This window comes from Aquarana catesbeiana, linkage group LG06 (assembly GCF_042186555.1).
Source record: "Aquarana catesbeiana isolate 2022-GZ linkage group LG06, ASM4218655v1, whole genome shotgun sequence".
NCBI lineage: Eukaryota > Metazoa > Chordata > Amphibia > Anura > Ranidae > Aquarana > Aquarana catesbeiana.
The window spans coordinates 297266400-297279204 of NC_133329.1; the positions used below are offsets into that span (position 1 = coordinate 297266400).

Below are 12805 nucleotides of genomic sequence, written 5' to 3' on the forward strand. Positions count from 1 at the left end.
CCCCCTCCTGAACCGTACCAGGCCGCATGCCCTCAACATGGGGGGTGGGTGCTTTGGGGGAGGGGGGCGCCCTGCGGGCCCCCCCACCCCAAAGCACCTTGTCCCCATGTTGATGAGGACAAGGGCCTCTTCCCGACAACCCTGGCCGTTGGTTGTCGGGGTCTGCGGGCGGGGGCTTATCGGAATCTGGGAGCCCCCTTTAATAAGGGGGCCCCCAGATCCCGGCCCCCCACCCTATGTGAATGAGTATGGGGTACATGGTACCCCTACCCATTCACCTAGGGAAAAAGTGTAAGTAATAAAACACACTACACAGGTTTTTAAAATATTTTATTAAACAGCTCCGGGGGGGGGGGGATCTTCCTCCGGCTTCGGGGGTCTTCTTCCGGCTTCGGGGGTCCCTCCGCTTCATCTTCTCCCGGCGTCCGGTTGGTTCTTCTCCGCTCTCTTCTCCCGGTGTTCCTGTTCTTCGGCCGTCTCCTCTGCTGTCTTCAAGTAGCTCTCTTGCCAGCAGAGGTCCGGACTTCTGGGCTTCTGGGCTTCTGGGCTTCTCTTCCCCAGATGTTGACACGACGCTCTCTCCTGCTGGACTGCTCTCCGAGGGCTGCGTTGTGACTTATATAGGTGGAGACCCCGCCCCCTTTTGATGTCACAGTCCCTGGGCATGCTGGGACTGTGACGTTTTAGGGGGCGTGGTCACTGGGTGATGTTGACCACGCCCCCTAAAACGTCACAGTCCCAGCATGCCCAGGGACTGTGACATCAAAAGGGGGCGGGGTCTCCGCCTATATAAGTCACAACGCAGCCCTCGGAGAGCAGTCCAGCAGGAGAGAGCGTCGTGTCAACATCTGGGGAAGAGAAGCCCAGAAGCCCAGAAGCCCAGAAGTCCGGACCTCTGCTGGCAAGAGAGCTACTTGAAGACAGCAGAGGAGCCGGCCGAAGAACAGGAACACCGGGAGAAGAGAGCGGAGAAGAACCAACCGGACGCCGGGAGAAGATGAAGCGGAGGGACCCCCGAAGCCGGAAGAAGACCCCCGAAGCCGGAGGAAGATCCCCCCCCCCCCCCCCGGAGCTGTTTAATAAAACCTGTGTAGTGTGTTTTATTACTTACACTTTTTCCCTAGGTGAATGGGTAGGGGTACCATGTACCCCATACTCATTCACATAGGGTGGGGGGCCGGGATCTGGGGGCCCCCTTATTAAAGGGGGCTCCCAGATTCCGATAAGCCCCCGCCCGCAGACCCCGACAACCAACGGCCAGGGTTGTCGGGAAGAGGCCCTTGTCCTCATCAACATGGGGACAAGGTGCTTTGGGGTGGGGGGGCCCCGCAGGGCGCCCCCCTCCCCCAAAGCACCCACCCCCCATGTTGAGGGCATGCGGCCTGGTATGGTTCAGGAGGGGGGGGCGCTCGCTCGTCCCCACCCCCTTTCCTGACCGGCCAGGCTGCGTGCTCGGATCGGGGTCTGGTATGGATTTTAGGGGGGACCCCACGCCGTTTTTTCGGCGTAGGGGGTTCCCTTTATAATCCATACCAAACCTAAGGGCCTGGTATGCCCCGCGACGGGGCTCGCAAGGTGTCAATCTCGCCGATAAAAGCGGCAAGATTGACATCCTTTTCTAGTCCCGTCGCACCTGAGTCACGTTCAAAATGAACGGACTTGTCCGTGTGTGGGCAAGTCCGTTCATTCTGAAAGTCCGCCGGAACTCCGGCGAAAGTCCGTCGGAAAGACGGGCGGACTTAGCCCGCCGGAAAGTCCGGGTGTGTGTGGGCAAGTCCGTCCGTTTTAAAGTCCGGCGCACCTGGCGGACAAAGTCCGTCGGAAAGTGTGCCGGACCAAGTAGGATAGAAAGTCCGACCGTGTGTACGCGGCATAAGGAGAACATGACAGACAATATACAAAAAAAGACCACTGAATGATTGAAGTGTTTGTGACACGAATTGGGGTGCCATAACTGTGACTTGACAGTAAACAAACTGTGGAATATGGGATGAAATGAGGGCGAAATGAAATGAGCGAAATGAAGCCGACACGAATCGGAAATGTTTGCCATGACAGAGGCACAAATCGGTGTGTAGTAACTGTGACTTGACAGTGAACCGTGGAATATGGGATGAAATGAGGGCGAAATGAAATGAGCGAAATTATTATTTATTTATTTTTTAAATAAAATGACCGAAATGATTGCCATGACAGAATCGGTGTGTCGCGATAGCGACTGACAGCAAACCTGTCTGTGGAACAGGAAATAACAATGGCTAACACAAGTCGATGTGAATTAGTGCGTCGCAGATGTGACTGAATTCGAATCGTAGTGAAGGGTATACGAAATGAATGAATGTAATGTTTGCCATGATAGTGGCACGAACCGGTGTGCTGCGATTGCTATTGACAATGATCCGGACTTTGGAGCATGGAATAAAATGAGATGAAATGACTAGATCGAGCCTGTACGAATCGGTGTGTCGCAGATGTGACTGGATTCGAATTGGAGTGAAGGGTATGCGAAATGTAACAAATGAAATGATTTGCCATGACAGAGGCACGGATCAGTGTGCCCCAATTTGCGACTGACAACGAACCGGACTGTGGAGCATGGAATAAAATGAGATGAAATGACTAGAACGAGCCGGTTCGAATCGAAGCGGCGCAGATGTGACTGGATTCGAATCGGAGTGAAGGGTATGTGAAATATAACAAATGAAATGATTTGCCATGACAGAGTCCCGAATCAGTGTGCTGCAATTTGCGACAGATAACGAACCAGACTGCGGAGCGTGGAATGCATGAGATGGAATGACTAGCACGAGTCTAGACAAATCGGTGTGTCGCAGATGCAACTGGATTCGAATTGGAATGAAGGGTATGCGAAATGTAACAAATGAAATGTATGCCATGATAGAGGCACGAATCGGTGTGTCGTGATAATGACTGACAGCGAACCTGTCTATGGAACAGGAAATAATGGCTAACATGAGTTGACGTGAATTAGTGCGTCGCAGATGCGACTGAATTCGAATCGTAGTGAAGGGTATGTGAAATGAATGAATGAAATGTTTGCCATGGTGTGCCGCGATTGCGACTGACAATGAACTGTGGAGCGTGGAATGAAATGAGATGAAATGACTAGAATGAGCCGGCACGAATCGGTGCTGCGACTGGATTCGAATCGGAGTGAAGGGTGAAGGGATATTTAGCTTAACCACATCCATTTTACAATTTAGTTTCCATTTTGTGTTTTTCCTTACTTCATTGCACATATTACTAGGTGCGTATTGGTAATCTAGTTTCGTTTCTGATGCTCCTGTTATCTACTTTTGTGTTTTGTATCTTGTAAAGCACGTGATTTCTTAAATATAATTAGTTTCACTTTTGTCATAAAATGTTTCTGTATTTGATTGGATAATTTGTATGAAACGGTCAAGGGGCGGTAGTTTCTGAAAGCCCCCTTTAAATATTCACACCAAAGAATAAATATTAGATTTCGAGACTTTGTCATTTTTTTTTTTATCATTGTCTTATGCAGACTTATCAAGGGTCTAAAAATATCCCTAGACAACCTACATCACCTTTCAAAGGGTATGTGAAATGTAACAAATTAATGATTTGCCATGACAGAGGCACGAATCGGTGTGACACGAAAAAAAAAATCTGGCTTTGCATACACTTTAGGTCAAATGGAAAAAGTTAAAGAAATAATATTTCTTGTATCAAAAAATATAAATGGTTTATTTAATAAATAATGCAACAAAGACATTAGTGTATTAAAACATGAGCCCTGAGCATGAACATGTACATGGTGTTATAGCCAGTGAGTACATACACAAAAACATAGCATGATGTAAATAATTATATAATCACACTATGCTCCCCAACGCTGATGCGTTTCGACCTTAGAAGTAGGGGTCTTCTTCTGGGGGAATACAGATGGAGAAACTCTGAAAGAGAATGCATTGTAACAATGAAATCATTTCAACAAAAACAATACTTACAAAGACAGTGCATATTTCAACGATTACAGTATGTTTATATTTACCACTAATGGCTGAAGAGGATGCTTCTAGATGCCACGCCCAAAAGATGCCAAGGAATCCAACCAGTGTGGTGAACACTCCCGTCCCAACAACGCGGGGCGGCAGGGGCACACACACAGGGGAGAAAAACCACTACCCCCCCAAAGGCCCACAAGAGGCCACGCTAACTCCCAAGAGCCGGGAAGGGAGCAGAAGCAGGGAGAAAGGGAGGGGGGGACACGGACCAGGACAGAGGCCGCCCCCCAAAGAGGGGAATAGGGGCCGGAACAAGCAAGAATTTCACAAGGGAAACAACCCTCACATCAATATTCTGTTGAAAAATAAAATGAATATTTATATTAGAAAATGGTCAATATAGATTATCAATATAAATTAAAAGGTAGGAACCCCTAAAAAGTGAAAAGTGTAGAGTGAAAGATGATGAAGCGAAAAAAAGAGAAAGAAGAAAGGAAACAAAACAAAAATAGAAAAGAGGAGAAGGGGAAAAGAGCCCACTCACAGGAGAAGGAAGTGAATGAGGAAAAATGCAATTAGACCCCAATGAAAAGAAAAAATTGAAGTTGGGGAAAAGTGCAACAAAACCAACACCAGTGCACACAAAAAGTGAGGATGGCCGTGTAAGTAAGGTAAGTGAAGGTGAGCTACAAAAAGTGAAAAGCAACAAGAATGAAAGGTGTCACATTAAAAGGGAAGTGAGAAATATATATGATGCAGTGAAAAAAGTGACAGTGGCCGAAAAGGGGACTTACGCCAGGCGTAGGGAATACACCATTACAGGATAGATGCAGAGAAATAATCTGCTGGACCTGTGAATGAAAGGGTATACCTATAATAGGTTGTTCAAAAGGACCATAATAGTTAAACAACAGAAGAAGCATATATGGCCGTAAAGGGGTATGGCAGGTTACTTACTTTTAGATAGAAAAATTGATGTCTATCTGTCCTGGTCGCCAGCATGGAGTATGGCATATAGCCCACCATGCGGGACACCTTTTTATGGTGATTGGTGAGGGAATCAGCCAATTCAAACCCCCCTCCTGGGGGAGGAGCCGCCCCCCGGCCCATGTAAACCCACACCCCCCCAATGGGAAACCCCGCAACACCTTCCACGCGGCGAAGGGATTGGGCCGCCATGATGGCAGGCTTGCATATGGGCTCCCCGGCGTTCAGGAAGGGAATACCCGCCGACCATCGCATGTCGAAGAGACGCGCATGCGCGGGAGGCCATTCAGGACGTCCAGGACGATCTCGGAACACCGCCGGCAGGAAAAGAGCTCCCTCCAGTGGTGGGAAGGAAAAAGCCACCTAAGAGGGAAACAACAAAAGGGAGGACAAAAACATGGTGGTATAACATGTCGCCCCCCTAGCCTACCGTGGGGCCAAAAAGAGGGGGGAGAGGAAAAAAAGCCCAAGGGTGCGCCATTGCCAACCACGCCTTGACAGCAGGACACATGCCAAACAGGGCTGGAGCCCCCTGCAGCAAGGGGCACGGCACCAAAAGCACTCCACAAAACCATCAAGTGTACATATTTAAAAAATAAAGCATTTATAACATTAATTTATATTGAGGTTACATTATTAACTGAAAACACGTCGCTATCACTGTGAAGCAAAAACAAAAACAGACGGTCATACATAGCAAATATACTCAAAAAGAAATGTGGCCAAAAAGGCATACAGCATTACATAAGTCGCATATGGCAAATATATTCAACATTATTATTGTGTTTTGCCTGAAGCAAATCCCTTCAAAAAGGGGACAAATGTGATGGATTCATTTAGGCCAGGGTATATTGTAGCCTGTAGCCTAAAAATCCACCTCTGCTCTCTCTGTAATAAAAGTTTATTCCAATCGCCGCCCCTGGATGGAATATGGATTCGATCCAGGGCGACAAAGGAAATTTTTGGCATAGTATAATTATGTTTAAAAACTGTGTGTCTACCAAGGGGAAGATATTGGTTTCCTATGCACATAATATGTGTATGCTTAGCAATGCGGCACCAGAACTCCTGCTTTGTTTTCCCTATGTAGAATGCTCTGCACTCGCAGAGCATCATGTATACTACGCTGCTAGTCTGGCAATTGGCAAAATGGGGAGGTGAGAACATCTCCCCATCGGGGAGCAAAAAGCTCTTTCCCCTTCTAATAAGGGGGCAGTGAGAGCATTGGCCGCAGGGGAATGCTCCCCATGTCAGGCAGTGCTCTTTTCTAGATTTCTCTCTGAATTTGCTTTGGACAAGTCTGTCCTTGACATTGACATGGCCCTACGGAAGGAGATTGCAGGGGTGTTAGGAACAAAGTGTTGGATTTTGGGGTCATCGGTCAGAAGTGACCAGTGCCGCTGAAAAATGTCACGTATTTGTTTATGCTAGTTAGAAAAACATAGGATTATCCTCGTTATATCACAGCTTGGGGTCTCCCTCGGCTGGAATTTGTAAAAGAGATCATTACAGGATTAAGCAAATACTTTGTTGTATGCCTTACGTAGGCATGACCAACTGTAGCCTCTTTCAAGCAGTCTGACCTGCAATTCATCTGCTTCCTTCTTAAAAATCATCAGAACAGTTACAAGGAAGTCGCAAAGAACTGCCCGAATGGTATTGAGTTCTTTAGTGAAATAGGGTGAAAGCTGTCAGCATGCAGCACAGTGTTCCCTGTGTTGCTTTTCCTGAAGAGTGTGCTGCATAAGTGACCCTCTGAGGTAGAGAAAATACAGACATCAAGAAATGTGATGCTATTTTTGTCATGTGCCATGGTAAACTTGAGGTTCAGATTGTTAACATTAATTAAATCAAAAAATTTCATTAACATGGCCTCTGAACCCTCCCAGACAATGAAGACATCATCAATGTAGCTCAGCCAAGTTGTAATATGGCTGATGTACTTGATGAAGTCCTCAGCGCTGAGAAGGGACCGCACCCACTCCCCCAGGTACAGGTTGGCGTACGATGGGACACAGCATGTCCCCATCGCCACGCCCTGCACCTGGAGGTAGTGGGAGCCATCGAAGGACCCTAGACATAACCATAAGGCCCAAATTATTAGGGATAGAGCTAAAAAGGTCCTCTATATCTATAGCAACCAAAATAGATTCATCTGTCAAAGTTAATTCATCAATTTTCTGTAGGAAGTGAATAGTGTCCTTAATGAAGGAAGGCATAGCTAGAGCATAAGGTTGTAAAAAAAGCATCTATCACCTGGCTCAAATTCTCCGAAATGTTTCCATTTCCGGAAACATTTGGACGTCATACACTTTAGGTATTCTTTATTCATTTTTATAGAACTGTGAAGGCTGTTATTGTTTACTGAAAATGCCAATTTCCTGGATGTTAGCTGGACCCCCTGTTTCAATGCTAGACAAGAAAATGACTACAAAAGATGAGCACAAGCTGATGATCCATTTGTCTAACATGCAGAAGAGTATTGTCCTTTTCCCTGTTAGGATGCAGTTAGGTCAGTGATGTATTTTTAAACCTTATTGGGAGCTTTCTCCTCCTTGGCCCTCCAATGTATATTGGATATATAAGGCAGGTGTATTGATTTAGTGCATCGGGGTGCTATTCAAAGAAAAAAAAAGGTGAATGAATGTTCCCAAACAAATAATCAGATGGGTATCCTGTGTGGGTATCCTGTGTGTGTTAAGCCCTGTACACATGATCGGACTTTCCGTCAACAAATCCGTGGAATTTTGTTTGAAGGGTTGGCTCAAACTTGTCTTGCATACACACAGTCACACAAATGTTGGCCAACAATTACGAACGTAGTGATGTACTAGACGTACTACGTGGTTTTTCAGCTCTTTAGCACCACCCTTTGGGCTCCTTCTGCTAATTTCAAGTTAGTAGAAGTTTGGTGAGTGTTGATTCGTGCTTTTCTTTTTGCGTTTTTCATTTCATGCTTTTCAGTTCGTTTCTGAGCGGCCGCTCGTCAACCAGACATGTTGCAGAATCGGAGGAGATAACGTGTTATTTATTATTGGCCTTGGAGTTATTGCTTTGGCATTATTTTTTTGGTTGAATAATGATTTGATTTGGTATATTTTTTTATATTTTTGGGTGCATAGAATGCACTTTTTGGTTAAGTTCTATTGGCAGATAGCAAGTCTAATTTTTTTTTTTTATACACATATAAACAAAAAAAAACAGCATATTAATATTGATATCACTAGAAAAAAAAGCCTTTGAAAATTCGTTTGCAATAACTCCATCAGTATCACCAGCAAAGCAGCTTCATTATTATCCCATTAAAGAAGAAGAGAATTGTGTGCTGCATTTGAAGATTTCATAATTTGCCACGTCACGAATGTTAATTCTCCATTACAACGCTAGTTTACAAGATGTTTGTACTTTGGACTTTTGTTCCGATGCAATTGTGTACACACGATCGAAAAGTCCGACAACACACATTTGGTGGCGGAAAAAATTTGAGAACGTACTAGCCAACATTTGTTGGCGGAAAGTCCGACGACAAATGTCCGATGGAGCATACACACGGTCGGACTTTCCGCCAACAAGCTCACATCCAACATTTCCCGTCGGAAAATCCGATCGTGTGTACGCAGCATTAGTCTATATGGTGTCCAACAGCATCTAGATAACTTCCCAACCACCAGCTAGCATCTAATGCAACCATTCTCCGCCAGATTTCCTCCAGAGGGATCCCCTGAGTTATGGCAAACTAACCACCCATCTGATGGTGCCTGAATAGTTCCAGGTTCAATGCTATGTGGCTTGACTGCAAGGGCGACATTCTGACCACCACTGTTCAATAGAGCTTCATGCCTAATAGAAAAAAAGGTATGGTCTGTGCTCATGAGAACTTACACACTAATGGGAAAAGGAGGTATGAGGATATCTGCCAGTTATGGGCATTTTTCCCACTGACCACTACCAATGTAAGGAACATTTTCCCAAAGAAACTGGATGGACTAATCTTAGCAGGGGCTCCCTCAGACATGAACATTATTTTAAGAGTTCCTTTAGGGCAAAATGTTTGAGCAACACTGATCTAATGTATATAGCCTAGTTATAAAGTCTCAGTATTTTTATGTGTTATATCACTACTTCTTGTATTTAGTTGTCATTCAGTTTTACAGGCTGCATATTATAAAATGTAAAGCAGTTCTTTGAATGTTATCCAGTCACTGGATGTGAATTGAAGGAAAAGATAAATTCGGGAATTTGTGGATGGGGCTCACAGCATATCTCAGTTCAAGCAGGAATTATGTAGGTAGAATATTTCCAAGTACAGATTGTACAAAATAGACTCTCCCAGCAGTGAAGATTAGAGGGATTAAACAGTCAGCTGAGATAAAATAAGTGTCAAAAATTACTAAGTATACCACTTTTTAATCTGTCATTTTTGCCATTTTAAACCAAATGTGATATAAAATTACGGCTCTCCTTGATTAAAGCAGTATTAAACCCAAAAGAAAACATGTAATATATTGCAGCTTACCAATTCTTAGATGTGATGGCTGCATTCGTTTTCTTTTTTAGGCTTTTTTCCCCCTTTATTTTTACCTGGTGATCCAGCCAGTAAGTCTGTTGTATTTCAAAAGAGCTTTTTCTTCCAGGTGTATCAGGTGCAAGGATAAAGCAAACCATTTAGCAGTGGCAGGGGTGCTTACAATGCTCAGTTTTTATATATTTATGTAAAACCTTTATCCTAAAAGGAAAAAACAGTTTGCTGTAACTGATTTAAAGTGTGACCTTGAGTTTGGCTTCAGTTAGTGTATTTAAATCTGCTTGTATCTAACACTATCCTACCCTCCCAGACTGACAGTGCTGCTGTCTGCTGTGCTCCTTGTGCTCATTCATCTGGAGTAGAGGCACTCTAATACAGGAGGTGTGTTACTGGCCAGATCACCAGGTGAAAACAGAGGGGAAAAAAAAAACCCAAAAAATAAAACAAATGCAGCCACCATATCTAGAGCACGTAAAACATGAAAGAGAATTTGGCTCAGTCAGGGAAGGTAAGGAAAGTTTTCATTTACTATTTGAGGCTTGTACAACACTTAGTAACTAGATTTGATACTTGTTTAGACATACATGAGCATTTAATTGTACTTACAGTGTATTTATACTTAAAAAAAAAAAAAAAACCCCACACACATGTTCTACTAATATGACGCAGTTCTGCAGTAGGGAAGAATTTGGCAACTAGGTGTTATTGTCAAAGCCTCATTGAACAAGCTCAATTTAGAAGCTGATTGGTTACTATGAACAACTGCACCAGACTCTCTGGGCTCCAGTTTTAGTAAATCTCCCCCATACTGTCAGGTTCTTGCCTGACCAGCACAAACATTGGATGTCAGTCTTATTCTTATGCCGCGTACACACGGTCGGACTTTTCGTCTACAAAAGTCCGACAGCCTGTCCGACAGACTTCCGACGTACCTTCGGCGGACTTGCGGCAGACTTTCTTACGAACGGACTTGCCTACACACGACCACACAAAAGTCCGACGGATTCGTACGTGATGACGTACACCGGACTAAAATAAGGAAGTTCATAGCCAGTAGCCAATAGCTGCCCTAGCATGGGTTTTTGTCCGTCGGACTAGCACACAGACGAGCGGATTTCGGGGTCCGTCGTACTTACGACGTAAAGATTTGAAGCATGTTTCAAATCTAAAGTCCGTCGGATTTGAGGCTAAAAAAGTCCGTTGAAAGTCCGGAGAAGCCCACACACGATCGGATTACCAGCCAGCTTTAGTCCGTCAGCGTCCGTTGGACTTTTGTAGACGAAAAGTCCGACCGTGTGTACGCGGCATTAGAGGTATCTTTAATGAAGATCATGAAAGGGTAGCAGTGATTGTTTCATAGTGCCAACATCCAAATATAAGGATATAGAAAAAGAGGGGTTCCCCATGGGGTAGGACTTTAGCGGCACTTAGATAAAGGTCACAAATCAATTAAATAGAAACATAGTCATATATTTATTGAAAATGCATAGATAAAACCATGGATCATGGAGTGTACATATCAACCATAACTGATATAGCAATTAGTTGAGGTAGATGGTAAATGAAATTGATCCTTCACCATATACCTCGACTAATTGCTGTATCAGTTATGGTTGATACTCCATGATCCATGTTTTTATCTATGCATTTTCAATAAATATATGACTATTTTTCTATTTAATTGATTTGTGACCTTTATCTAAGTGCCGCTAAAGTCCTACCCCAAGGGGAAGCCCTCTTTTTCTATATCCTTTAATGAAGATCAGATCACTATGAAGATTATAATTATGCGTATAGCTGTTTGGAAAGTAACAATGTTTTATCAGCCTCTGCATGTAAGTTGATTGTGCCTATGTTCACCTTATATAAGTTTCAGTGAACATGATCACGGAATGCAGACCAGTAGTCTTTAATCATGTATAACATGGCTTTGGAAGGTCTTGTACCTGTTCCAGTGAGCTGCTTTCCAAGTATCCAGATCTTCAGATACAGTTATATATATCTTCTATCTTAGGGGGGTTACAGGTATGATGGTGGTGGGATTTAGGCCTTCCCAATATGACAGTGGTCCTAACCAGCTAATCACCAGTTCTGAACACTGTCACGTGGGGGGTTCAATGATGTCATACACCTGGGTTACTCTGACTCTGGAGCTTACTTAAGGTGGACTCCTTCCATGGGGTGGTGGCAAGGGAGCACAAATAGGTGAGACTACCTTACTGGGGGTGTGGGTTATCAGGAGGTATCATCACTCTGCCCTAAGTGGGCAGAGGCGTGGTCTCTTTCATTGTCCATTCATCACACTGGAGTATGAGAAGGTGACAAAGGAAGCAGTATTTTTTCCTATGATCACCATCAGATGGAAGAGTACTAATATTATCATGATTTCAAGATGGTGAAGGGTGTTGAACTCTGCACATGGATGAAGCTTACAGATCTGGATAAGTTGAGGCATATATGTAGGATCTAAAACTGGAACCCTGGGGTTGTTATTTTGTCTGGAGTTCTGCTTTAATGATACATGTTATGCTAGTAAATTAGGCTATGACATTAAATGTGTAGTTATTGCTGAAATAGATCCTTCAAATTCTTAGAGAGAATGGTCCAGCCTGTGATTTGTTTTCTACATGTATACAAGTCATCTATTGGAATTTATGGTCCCAATTCTTATTTTATATGCAGCACAGCCACTGTTATTAAACTTCAGTACAAAACACTTAAAGGTTGCTGTCAGTTCTGTATTTCATTGTTTATGTAGCATGTGGGGGGTACATGTATATGGTAAAAGCTAATGAAATGCTGTGTGAAAGGGGAGAGCAGAAACAACATAGCAGTTAATGAAAGCATGTTAATGCTGTTCATAAGGCAAAGCCAACATGTTCCAAATTAATCTTGTGTTGATGAAGAAGCATTTCTAAATTGTTTTTATCTTCCTGAAATCTGATTATAATGGATGTTGGATTTAGCAGCACCACTGTGTATATCAAGCTGTTAGATGAACTTGAAATTTTATAATTGCATTACTACATGGTTGGGAATTGCCTCAGCTCTCCAGAAATAAGGCAGTCATAGAAAAACTGTTCTGCTAAATTGCTGACCACCCAGTGTAATAGTGAGCTGGTAAAAAGGCGTCCAAAGGACCACTATCCAGTTCACTATGGAGCATAGTGGCTGTGAGTCTTTCTAAGAGGAGGCTGGTCACCTGGTGGGATTAAACATGAATATCGCTAAGGACAGTGTCAGCTTCTTAGTCTTCTATTAGTTAACGCACAGGAAGCCCATAGAGGTCAATAGAGCTACTTCC

General features: G+C 43.9%; 1 protein-coding gene across 21 annotated transcripts in view; it reads left to right on the top strand.

Annotated features, from left to right (window-relative positions):
* The window catches only part of MAP2 (microtubule associated protein 2), a 309720-nt gene that overhangs the window by 90102 nt on the left and 206813 nt on the right, over positions 1-12805 (top strand). The gene's annotated exons all lie outside the window — the stretch shown is intronic.